The sequence below is a fragment of the Podarcis bocagei genome, assembly GCF_964188305.1.
Source record: "Podarcis bocagei genome assembly, chromosome: 1".
NCBI classification, from domain to species: domain Eukaryota; kingdom Metazoa; phylum Chordata; class Lepidosauria; order Squamata; family Lacertidae; genus Podarcis; species Podarcis bocagei.
The window spans coordinates 7,911,169-7,923,225 of record NC_138125.1 but is presented as its reverse complement, the minus strand read 5'-3'; the positions used below and the strand labels follow the sequence as shown (position 1 = coordinate 7,923,225).

The following is a 12,057-nucleotide window of genomic DNA, read 5'->3' as shown; positions in this document are numbered from 1 at the left end:
ACTGCAGGAAAGGGCGGAGTGCGCGCGCACGCTCGTCAGAGTCGGGGGAGAAACAGATGGAGCACGCACGCGTAGCTTAAGTAGACCAACAACCCTTCTGGGAAGCAGCTTTACGTAGTGCCCGGCTAGCTCAGTCGGTAGAGCATGGGACTCTTAATCCCAGGGTCGTGGGTTCGAGCCCCACGTTGGGCGCAATTGTTTTTTTCCCCTTTTGTGGTGCCTTGTTAGTTTATCTACAAAAAAAATGCATGCAAAATAACACCCCTTGAGCAAAACGAATCGTTTCTTCTCTCAAGAGTTAAAAGAAGAGTCAAACTGTTGGAATCACACAAACACCTGGGGACGGCATCTGTTTCTACAGCTCGGATTCATCCATCCAAGGATGTGTTGTAAATGCACTCGGCTCATTATAACCCGAAACTGATTGCAGAGCACCTTAATCAGTTCACGAGTTATTTCTGCACAATTTTTCAGTTTAGCCTAAAGAATGAGGAAAAGCATGCTTTGTTTTTAAATGACAGGCATTGCAATAGGTCTCCCCCCAAGAAAGCTGTTCTTGCTACTGAGAATCTCTCTGATAAAACAGATAGGTAGCCGTGTTGATCTGCCATATATTCTGATAAAACAGAACTTGATGACTATTCCTACTCCCAGGTAAACCTACATAGGATTGCCACCTTAAAAGAGAAGCACATGGGGTGAAAGAGATTAAGTAAAATATGTTTTGAATCGATAACGATTTGAATTTATAGGAATTCATAGGGAGAGAAGGGGAAAGTAACATATATACTTCATGCACACCAAACTGTGCTATAAAGGATGGGTACTGTTCTTCAATATACCTCATTATTTGTATAATCAATGCAAGCACACCAAATGGCATAAATGCTGTGTTTCTTCTACCTCAACCTCGGCCCTCCAGATGTTTTGAGACTACAATTCCCATCATCCCAGACCACTGGTCCTGCTAGCAAGGGATCATGGGAGTTGTAGGCCAAAATCATCTGGAGGGCCAAGTTTGAGGAAGCCTGTTTTAGCCTATTGCTACTTTTATTTTTTGTGTCAGTTTCCCCAATAATGCAGTTTGCCAAATTCACAGGATGAAAAGGTTCCCCACCCCTGGTTTAAAATATTTTTGTGGCGGTTGTCCATAGCTCAGAGCATATTATGAAATGAAATTAATGTAATACCCACTGAAACATGGACAAAAATAAAACTAACAAAAACCAAAGCTACAAAACCACAGAACTAATTGTCCATGGAGTGATCTAGTGCCCAGCCTGCCACTCTAAAAAGCCGGTCAAAGCCATAAACCAAAATATGCCTGGCAGCCCTTTAGAAAGGCAAGTAAGCAAATGGAACTGTATTAATTCCTGCCTGTTGCAAATTCACTTGGCTGGACGAAGAGAAGCAGAGATGGGAATATTTAAAGTGTGACTCCAGCACATGGGAAGGATGAGCTTGATGCTTCCCATCAATCCCACACCACGGATGCTTCCTTTCTGATCCTCCCTGTGGGAACTTTGCACATTCCAGTGGAAGAAAGGTAGAGTTACATTACATCATGGATTGTGATTTCCCAACACACAAACACAGAGACAAAATCTCATTCTTCCTGCAGATGCCAAGTTTCTCTGTACAGTGCATTGACGGAAGAGGGAGCTATTTTCCTTTGAAAGTGGTCAAAACAAAGCAGAAATGTGTCTTCAGGGTTAAGGACCCATTGAAAGAGATGAAACAGGAGTGGACAGATAGGCAGAAGCAGCACATTCTTCTCACAGGGATTGGTGAGTAAACCAAAGGAGCAGCCTTTGGACATGTGCTTTTTAAAAAAAATATATTTATTAAGTTTTCACAAATTATAAAATACAAACAAACAAACACAAAAACAAACAAGTACAACTTCAAAACCTTATTTTCTTAAAACTTACTTCACCGACCTCCTCATACCTCCCCTTTCTGCATTCCAATTTCAAATGGACATGTGCTTTCTTATTAATCATCCAACGAAAAGTGTGACCACTGCAGTGGGAAAATGCAATAGTCACCTATTACACCCAAAACATGCTGTGATGAGCTCTGTATACCTGGAAGACTGGGGAGAACCAGGTTCAAATTTCCCTCTCAACCGCAAAACTCACTGGATAACCTTTGGCCATTCATTTTTTCTCGGCCTAACCTACCTCACAGGATTCTTGTGAAGATAAAAAGTGGAGAAAAGGACCACCGTGAACCACTGGTCCTGAGACCCTTGCAGGAAAGCCAAGATAGAAAGGTGTTAACCAGTGGCGTAGCGTGGGGGGTGCAGGGGGGGCCCGGCCGCACCGGGCGCAACATCTGGGGGTTAGGGTTAGGGGGCGCAAATCCACGGGTTAGGGGGCGCAAATCCACGGGTTAGGGGGCGCAAATTACTTGCCTTGCCCCGGGTGCTGACAACCCACGCTACGCCACTGGTGTTAACTATACATTTTCACTCATTTCACCTACATTATTTTCATAGATTTGTAGAGTTGGAAGAGATGACAAGGGCCATCTACTCCAACCCACTGCAATGCATGAATCATACATGACAGGTGCCCATTCAATCTCTGCTTAAAAACCTCTAAGAGAGTCTACAACCTCCTGAGGGAGTCTGTTCCACTGTCAAACAGCTCTTATTGTCAGAAAGTTTTCCCATGTTTAGTTGGAATCTCCTTTCTTGTAACTTGAAGCCATTGGTTCGTGTCCTACCCTATTGAGGTAGATGACAGAACTTTATAAAACCATGTATGGTATGGAGAAAGTGGATAAGAAAGTTTTTCTTCCTACTTCATATGTTAGAGCTCAGAGTCATCCATCCTGGGAGTGACGGGGTGGGGGTTATTGTTTTTGTTGGCTACTACATTGTGTATTTTTGTGTTCTTATATTTTAAACTGCCCTGCAAACTTTGGATAACAGGCAATATAGAAATTAAATAAATCAATATCCGATGGAGCTGAAGGGTGGGAGTTTCAGGATGGACAAAAAGGAAATAAATTATCTCACAAGGGTACAGTTAAAACTATGACATTTGCAGCCACAGAGGAAAGTTATCAGAATCAGCATGACTCTGAATACCAGTAGCTTGGAAACTTCCCAGAGGCAACTACAGCAGTTGCCCGCTGTGGAACAGGGTGCTGGACCAGGTAGGCATTTGGTCTGATCCATCAGTGCTCTCATGTTCTTACCATTGTACGTAATTCATTTATCAATCTTAAAGCATACTGGTGTGTGGAGTATGTGTGTGCGCGTGCGCGCTTTTAAGAATTATGTTTGTTTCATTCAATTTCCATTACTGTTTGCCAGCTGCCTCAAACCTCTTTGGAGAAATAGGTTAGGATAGAATTATATATATATATATATATATATATATGCTTTCGTAGATTTTCACGGGTACAGGAATGTAGGTTTTGGTGTCTTCGGGTGTCTTCCCGTGTAAGAGTTGGGGTGTCTAGGCGACGTTTCGACGAGGTCTCACTCGTCATCTTCAGGCTGGTGCTTTCGGCTTCTTGTTACTAGAACAGAGCAGGATCTCAGTGTTTGAGTTCCTATAAATACTGTTGAGGGGGTGTGGTGTATAGCCTCCAACGTTCTGGGCAGAGAGGAAGTTCCTAGGTTAATGTGCCTTTTCTTCTTTTGTTCATTAATTACTTGAGGGATATCTTGAGTGATTACTTGAGTGATATTCTGAGTACCACTTAGGAGGGTCATTAGGTGTGGATTAGTTGCTAAAGCTTTCGTGTCTTGACCTCTTGACCTTGTAAAGAGTTTTTCTGAGAAGATGGCTGTACTGCACTTAGTTGTGCTCTGGCTTGGCTTCGTGTATAGGGGCGAGCTGTGGTTTTGTGGTTTTGTGCCCTGTGCCAGCCAGATCTGTGTAGGGATTGCAGGGGGGTGCAGCATCCGGAGGTGCCACTATGGTTTGGCTACTGGATGGTGTCTGTAATTTATCTGTGGAGAGGGTCTGGGTTTGGGTCTGGTGTGGTTGATTGGAGATGGCGTTCTGTGTGCCTCTGGTTCTGGTGTCGGTTTTTGTGGGGAGGGCTAATTTCCAGATGTCTGGCAGGCGGGACGTGTCGTCACGCTTGTTCATGTTGTGAGGGTGTTTCTCTATCTCGACAACTAGCCGTTTGGAGAGCTGAAACAGAGTCCTCACATAAGACAGACATACACACCAACAAACTCCACAAACTAGAGAAACGCCAGAAGCCCAGCCACCCTCCACAACAACCCATGAAACAAACAGTACATAACATATCAGACAGGATCCTCACCTCAACTGAAACCAAAGTACTCTCCAAAGGTTTCAACTTTGCAGTCGCCCCGAGACGCATCCCCACGGAAAACATCATATGCGGAGTCGAAGCTAGCCTAACCAAAATCAACCCAGATGAAGCCAATAAAATCAGACTTGAAGTCACCAACATCCTCTGCTCCAGCAAACCACCCAGAAGCAATTTACACAAAGAAGAACAGAAAGCACTCACCAACCTGAGGAAAGACAACAACATAATCATTCTCCCAGCAGACAAAGGTAATGCCACTGTTGTGATGAACACATCGGACTACCAAGCAAAACTATCAAATCTACTCCAAGACCCTACCTACCAACCTATAAAAACAGATCCCACCACCTATCTGGAAAAAACCACCAAATCCAAAATAAAAGCCTCTCCTATCAGTGAAGAAATCCAGCTAAGAATCATCCCCAGAGAAAAATCATCCAGATGCCCCAAACTCTACGGTCTCCCCAAGATACACAAAGAAGGAACACCACTCAGACCAATAGTCAGCTCCATAGGCTCACCTCTACAAAATCTCGCTAAATTTCTCGCTAAGCAACTTCAGCCCTATGCAGAATCTATCGCTTCACACGTTACAAACTCCTTCCAGTTCATAGAAACAATAAAGAAGCAAAACCTACATCCCGATGACCTACTTGTGAGCTTCGATGTTGTATCTCTCTTCACACAAGTGCCCATTAATGAAGCCTTGACAGCCATTCAAAACAAATACAATCCCCCCGAATACATCCTGGACCTGACCAACCACTGCCTAACCAACACGTACTTCATCCACAATGGACAAAGATACAAACAGATAGAAGGAGCACCTATGGGATCACCCCTCTCACCGGTCATCGCAAATCTGTACATGGAACACTTTGAAACCAATGCTTTAGACAAGTCAGAACACAAACCCAAACTTTGGCTCAGATATGTTGACGACACCTTTGTAATTTGGCCACACGGGAAGGAAAAACTAGATAGCTTCCTCACACATCTCAACAGCCTACACCCCAAAATACAATTCACTATGGAAATAGAAGCCAACAACCAACTTCCCTTCCTTGACGTCCTAATCTACAAAAAACCTGATGGCTCCCTAGGACACACTATCTACCGGAAAAAAACACACACCAACCGCTACTTACATGCACAATCACACCACCACCCTGCACAAATAAACTCCGTAGCCAAGACTCTCATCTCCAGAACCAAACGCCTGGCTGACAAAGACCACTTGACAACTGAGTTACAGAATCTCTCAAATGTGTTAATCGCCAACGGATACCAGCAAAACAGGGTTACGAAGCTAATCCAAAAAGAAACACCCCCCAAAAACCAAGACACAGAAGAAAACAATGGCATGGCCCTCCTTCCTTATATCAAGGGCACTACAGATAAAATTAGCAAAATCCTCCATAAACACAATATCAAAACAGCCTTTTGCACCAACCAAAAAATAGCCAATATCCTCAGAAACCCAAAAGATAAAATCCAGTTAGAAAACCAAGGGGTCTATGAAATACCCTGCAAAGTCTGCCCAGCCACGTACATTGGACAAACAAACAGACGAATAAATGCACGTATCGCAGAACACAAGAATGCCGTCAAAAAAGAAGAAAAAACTTCCTCTCTTTACCAACACATGAAAGAAACAGGACACGAAATTAATTTTGCAGATTCCAAATTGCTCTTTAACATGGAACATCACCACAAGAGAATAATCATGGAAGCCATCGAGATAGAGAAACACCCTCACAACATGAACAAGCGTGACGACACGTCCCGCCTGCCAGACATCTGGAAATTAGCCCTCCCCACAAAAACCGACACCAGAACCAGAGGCACACAGAACGCCATCTCCAATCAACCACACCAGACCCAAACCCAGACCCTCTCCACAGATAAATTACAGACACCATCCAGTAGCCAAACCATAGTGGCACCTCCGGATGCTGCACCCCCCTGCAATCCCTACACAGATCTGGCTGGCACAGGGCACAAAACCACAGCTCGCCCCTATACACGAAGCCAAGCCAGAGCACAACTAAGTGCAGTACAGCCATCTTCTCAGAAAAACTCTTTACAAGGTCAAGAGGTCAAGACACGAAAGCTTTAGCAACTAATCCACACCTAATGACCCTCCTAAGTGGTACTCAGAATATCACTCAAGTAATCACTCAAGATATCCCTCAAGTAATTAATGAACAAAAGAAGAAAAGGCACATTAACCTAGGAACTTCCTCTCTGCCCAGAACGTTGGAGGCTATACACCACACCCCCTCAACAGTATTTATAGGAACTCAAACACTGAGATCCTGCTCTGTTCTAGTAACAAGAAGCCGAAAGCACCAGCCTGAAGATGACGAGTGAGACCTCGTCGAAACGTCGCCTAGACACCCCAACTCTTACACGGGAAGACACCCGAAGACACCAAAACCTACATATATATATATATATATATATATATATATATATATATATATATATATATATACATATATATATATATATGTGTGTGTGTGTGTGTGTATATATATATTTGTGGGGTGGGAGGGGGTACCTGTTGTACACAGAATCATAGAACTGTGGAGTAGGAATGGACCCCAAGAGCAGGGGCGCCGACTTATAAAAAATATTGGGGGAGCCCGCGAAAGCTCATGAATAATAAATAAGCTCATGAATATGCAGATAAAGTGGCGCCGCCTCCTCGTGAGCGAATAGGGGAGAGCGTGCTGCGCCTATTAATCAGCTCCGAAGGAAATTGGGTGGAGCTTTTGCTCGGGAGGGAGGGCAGGAGGCATGCAGCCCGCCCCTGTGCATTTTGGGCTGGGGGAGGGGCGGCGATGGCGCTCTGCTGGAGGGGCGCCGGAGATTATTGGGGGGGCGGAGCCCCCCCAAACGAATTTTTGAGGGGGCTCGGGCCCCCTCAGGCCCCATGGAGTCGGCGCCTATGCCCAAGAGTCATCTAGTCCAACCCTCTGCAACGCAGGAATCTTTGGCCCAACAATTTTGAGATTAAGACTCTCATGCTCTCATGCCTGAACCATCTCTTGGCCCCACATCACTGGAACCGATTGTACTGGGAAACATGGCATTTGAGGAGGCGACACGAAAGTGTTCTATCTATTGTCTGGACCACACCAACGAGGCCAAGCGGAGGCGGGGAGGGTCTTGTTATTTGGTTAGCCCAGGCCCTCCACATGCAGCTGCTGGGTGACCTTGGGCCAGTCACGCTTCTCTGAAGTCTCTCAGCCCCACTCACCTCACAGAGTGTTTGTTGTGGGGGAGGAAGGGAAAGGAGAATGTTAGCCGCTTTGAGACTCCTGAAGGGAAGTGATAAAGTGGGATATCAAATCCAAACTCTTCTTCTCCCCCCCCCCCCCAGGGTTGCACCCTGGGGAGGCCACTCTGCAGTTTGACTTCATCCCCAGAGACGCACTCCATTGTCTCTCAGGGACAGATGGATGCCGATAAAAAAGGCACAGCAGCAGCACATGTGCTAGTCACCTTTCAGAATCATCGAATTGTAGAGTTGGAAGAGATCCCAAGGGTCATCTAGTATGGCGCTGATAACATCAAGGTTGCAGGTTCGATTCCCCATATGGGACAAAGGCCTATTCCTGCATTGCAGAGGGCTGGACTAGATGGTCCTCAGGACCCCCTCCAACTCTACAGTTCTATGACAGGTGGCCAATCCAACCTCCAGTCATAGGACGCTGCCTTATCTGGAGACAGACTCAGGGCACAGATGAGGCCACCGTCTCAGGCGGCAGGTTCCACAGGGGCAGCAGATCCCCGATGCGGATCTCTATCCCCCTCACTCACCCCTTCTTCCCTGGTGGGAAGGCGGGGCACCGTTTTGTGGCTTGCCCTGGGGGGGGGGCGGTTGGCCAAATCATTTGGCCCGTGTACCTCAGTGCTGCCTACACGGACGGGCAGCAGCATCTCTCCCGGGCTCCAGCCACCCAGGGACGGAAGATGCACGTGGGAACCAGCCCCGGGAGACCCGACCTCTTCCACGGAGGCTGGATCCAGCAGAAAGAGGCGGGCAGCGGGGGGGGGGGGGGAGCGGCGCGCTCTACACGTCCTCAGAGGCACTCTTTCCCTCACGCGCGGCGCTGCGAAACAGGCGCCCCTGAGGATGTGCAGAGCGCCGTGAGGGCAACCCGAAACCATGAGGGACTGCGGGGGTCAAAGTGCCGCCTCCATCCACCTCCCAGAGAAACTCGGGCGAGGTTGGATCCAGCGAAAAGAGGCGGTGGCGAGGCGAGCAGCTGGGGAGGGGGAGCGAGGAAGCGGCGCGCTCTGCACGCCCTCAGAGGCACTCTTTCCCTTACGCTGCGAAACAGGCACCCCTGAGGATGTGCAGAGCGCCGTGAGGCGCGGGGCGGCGGCAACCCGAAACCATGAGGGACTACGGGGGCCAAAGTGCCGCCGCCGCCGCCGCCGCCCCTTTAACGGGCGGGGAGGTGGTGGGCGTCTGCCTGCCTGGATGAAAGGCCGGGCCGACGCCGCGGACGTGCCGGTGCCGCCTCTCCCTCCCTCTCCGCCCCGAAGGCCCGTCGCCGTGTGAGGAGGAGCCGTCGCCGCCTGCTCACGGCTACCGCCGCTCCGCCTCCTCCTGCTGCTGCCGCCGCCGCCGCTGCTGCCCTTCCTCCTTCCCTCGCTTCCCCTTTCCTGACAAGCCGCCGGCCGGGCTCCTGCTTCCCCCTCAGGTACGTCGCGCTCCGGCTTCTTCCTCCTCCTCGTCGTTCTCCTCCTCCGCCGCCGCCGCCTCTCCCGTCCCTCGGCCCGCGAGGCCGGCGCCTTAGTCAGCAGCCGGGCCCGCCCGGGTGCCTCAGCCTCGGCCCGCTAGGCCGGCGGGCCCTGCGGGGCTCCGTGAGGGGAAAGAGCGGCGGGTTGGCGGGGTCTCCCGGCCGCGCGGATCAGGGGTCGCCTCGTGGAAGAGGAAGGGGGGCTCGGAAGAAGCCCCCCCACTCCTGTGCAGGCCTCGCGGGGTTATCTGGGGGGGGGGCATAAGGGCGGAGAGGGGGAGACGGGCGGCACTCTCGGGCGTCTGCTGCTTCTGCCGCTCAGGAAGAAGGAATGGGGGCTTTGAGGGGGGGAGAGGGTGAACCCCCCAAAATAATTAAGTGGGAAATAGTTTTCTCCAGAGTCGGGGAATCCTGTTCTCAGACTGTCTCCCCCTTCCCCCCTTTTTAATAGGAGAAATATTCCCCCCACCCACAAATGCACCCCCAGAAGACCCCACGCTTCTGGTTAGGAAATCCTGCGGAGATGTAAGGAAGGGTTGCTTCCCTTTTTCTAACCTGTGTTGAAGGAATATAGGGAATCCCCCCCCCCATTTTTTAATTGTTTGGCCTTTTTAGTCTGCATAAAAAGCCCCCCTGACAATCCAAGTTGGGGCACACCTGGGCTTGAGCTCTCACACCTGGGAGTGTGTCCTGTTGAGCTCAGTGGGACTTGCTTCTGAGTAGGCATTGCTTTGCGCTGGGAGCAGGACAAGAAACCTCTTGCACGCTGGCAGGGAAATGCCAGCCTGTCTGTGGGTGTAGCTGAAGGTGTGTCCCTTCCAGGAAATGTCTCTCCTCCAGCCCCATGATAAGAAATCTGGGGTGCTAAACCTGTGGTCCCCAAGGGTACGCATTAATGTGCTGAATCTTCTCACTGTTACCCCCCTACCCCTCCATTCATAAAAGCTAGGGCTCCCTAGCTGTGCCTTCAAATCCCTGCTGATAAATTTAGTTTGGGGTGGGGTCTTCTGTTTCATAGAAGAAAGGGTGCTAAAGTTGTAAGAAGGCCTTCTGTTGGCCAACAGTGGGAGGCTAATTCAAGACTAAAGGATATGCTCTTACCTATGGAGCTGTGTGTTTTAAAATTTATATTTTATTTCATTGATGTCCTGCTTTTCTCTCAAGGAGCTCAAGGTAGAAAACACAGCTATCCACACACCCCATTTTATCCTCACAACACCACTCTGGTTAGACTGAGCGCTTTTGAGCTGCCCAGGGTCACCCAGCAAGCCTCCCGCTTTGAACCCTGATCTCCGGTCATCGTCCAATACTCTTAACCATCGCTGCACACCAAAGTTCATTTTATCTAAAAGATTCTTTAGGGATAGACTTCCTAGGAATGACCGGGTGAAGGAGATGGCAGTCTTTGGAAGAAAGTCCCGTGGGAATATGGAGGGTGAATTCTGAGTGGCGTGGTGTAATTAATGAGAATCTGATTAGAGTGCAATATCTTGGGGAGATGTGTAGTATTTATGAGGAGGGATAGGCTGAGGTGTGGACTCCTAATTTTTGAAGAGCTCAAGGGAATGGAATTCATGCCTCGCAGGGGGAAGATGATCCAGTCCTTGGGGCTCTATGCTCCCAGTGCTATGGTTTCTTTGTTGGTCCTGAATGCATTTCTGGTTCACTCCTGGAGTGTTGGAATTTCTCCAGGAGTTCATTGCAGGTTCGTCTAATTATCAGTGCTCCCTCGTGACATTCTCATTGTGGACTTGAAGGATCTTGATGATAGAGTGAGATGTAGACTTTGCATCCAAGACCCGAAGCAGACTTTTCTCTGCCTTGCTTTAACTTGGATCAAGTTCTCAGAGTGCTGGTTTAAGTTTAAGAAATGAAATGTCAGCGTTCAAAAGAAAAATCGGCTGTGGATTTTGCCCTTCACAGGAAATAAGAAATTCTACGTTGGTGGGCCCACTTTGGAAAATAGTTCTCATTGTGCCTGTGCTGTTCAAATATGGTTCCTGGAAGATTAAGGAAACGTTCTTGTGCTATACCTAAGGTAGACTTTAGGTGGTTTCTTAGGTATGTTGGCTCCAGCCTTGGTGTGAATTCTTCTTGGAAGGCTGTTCATCTCTGCTTGGCTGAACATGGGTGGCGGAAACAAAGACTTGGTTCAGGCAGGCTAATGCCTAGCAGTACAGGAACGAACTGGCACAAGCCTTGCGCTTGCATTCCCTTTCTCCCCTTTCTCCATGTTAAAAAACGTCCACTTCAGAGCTAATCACAGTTTCTCATGATCTCAGAGCACAAGGAACTGTGTTCAGATCCAGAACAGAAACTTTCTATTGGCTCTTGTGCGATAGGGAAAGGAAGGGAGGGGACGTGCACATAGCTTTGTCTAAGCCTGGCTGTCAGTCTTCCTCTAAATTCGTAATGCTTTAGAGTATTTCTAGCGATGACTTGGCTGAAATTTACTTCCAGTTAATGCCATAGTTGACCAAGTGAATTGTGAAAGCACATTGCCACCAATTAAAACATCTGAGGGAGGAGAAGCATTCAAGCAAGTGAACTAAATGAAATAGTTTGTATAATAAAAGAAATGTAACTGCTGAAACAGATCAATTTCGTCACTTATTCTAAGACATTTCTCTCCTCCCCCCACCCCATTTTACTTTATTGCAAGCATTTAGTACTGCACTGCAATGTGTAAGTGAGGCCAGTCCTTCAATTGCAGTGAAAAATGAACATCGTTTTGCTCTTTATAAATTCTGGAGCAGTACAGTGGTACCTCAGGTTACAGAGTCCGCTAACCCAGAAATAGTGCTTCAGGTTAAGAACTTTGCTTCAGGATGAGAACAGAAATCGTGCTCCAGCAGCGCGGCAGCAGCAGGAGGCCCCATTAACTAAAGTGGTGCTTCAGGTTAAGAGCAGTTTCGGGTTAAGTACGGACCTCCGGAACGAATTAAGTACTTAACCCGAGGTACCACTGTACTTGAAAAGCTTATGTTGGAGAAAG

At 48.2% G+C, this 12,057-nt stretch overlaps 1 protein-coding gene across 5 annotated transcripts in view; it reads left to right on the top strand.

Annotated features, from left to right (window-relative positions):
- The first annotated feature begins 8,866 nt into the window (after positions 1–8,866).
- The window catches only part of KTN1 (kinectin 1), a 103,420-nt gene continuing 100,229 nt past the window's right edge, over positions 8,867–12,057 (top strand). For all 5 annotated transcript variants that reach the window (XM_081191198.1, XM_081191201.1, XM_081191200.1 and 2 more), the window contains exon 1: positions 8,867–9,023. The gene's annotated coding sequence lies outside the window, so the exon portion shown is untranslated. The remainder of the gene's footprint in view (positions 9,024–12,057) is intronic.